This window comes from Pipistrellus kuhlii, unplaced genomic scaffold (genome assembly GCF_014108245.1).
Source record: "Pipistrellus kuhlii isolate mPipKuh1 unplaced genomic scaffold, mPipKuh1.p scaffold_m20_p_11, whole genome shotgun sequence".
Taxonomy (NCBI): domain Eukaryota; kingdom Metazoa; phylum Chordata; class Mammalia; order Chiroptera; family Vespertilionidae; genus Pipistrellus; species Pipistrellus kuhlii.
Genome location: NW_023425416.1, coordinates 2,918,149 through 2,918,954, shown reverse-complemented (window position 1 = coordinate 2,918,954; position 806 = coordinate 2,918,149).

The following is an 806-nucleotide window of genomic DNA, read 5'->3' as shown; positions in this document are numbered from 1 at the left end:
CCTCTCCTTCAAAACATCTTAGATTCTAACATCCTCTTAGTATCTTGGGACTGTCTGGACAACCAAATTTCAGATACAATTGAAGGTAAAAACAGCAGGAAAATTGAAGCTGATAAGCTGTAGTACCTTAACCTCCAATTAGATGTGCACGGAAGTATTCAGAATGACTGAATCAATGTACCTACTGAACATATCCGATGTACAATAGAAAGGCAACTCTAGCAACTGACCTGTGCCACCCACAGATACTCCAAGGTCAGAGGAAAACAAAGGCAAAGGAAACTTTTTTTGTTTCTTGACCCTTTCCAGGTTTTGTTTGTTTTGTTTTGTTTTAAATATATTTTTATGTTTTTTTAACTGTGACCCAAAGAGTTACCATTTTTTTTTTTTTTACTTACTCACTGAAAAATTAAAACAAGTCTCAAACATTACATATGAGCAAATGTCTAATTTTATCATTAGGTACTTTTACCAGCAAAGGCTTGACTCTGATTCAGTAAATCAACACCCGCTGGGATCCTTGCATGGGGATGGCATAAAACTGCTCTTAGTTTATAGTTTGTCCTTCCAATACTTTCATTCCAAGTGCAGTCATTAGAACTGACTTGATATTGCTCATGAAAACACAATACTTCCTATCTTTTTTAAAAGACCTCTTCAGATAGAAACTTAGAGGAAATTATCCTTGGTTAGAGAAAGGTTGTGAGAAAGTAGAATGAAAATACTTATTGAAAAATCATATGGCTTCCAGGTTCTTAGAGATATGCCTTTTTTTCTCTCGGGTCTTGATTTAACCTTCTTTCTTT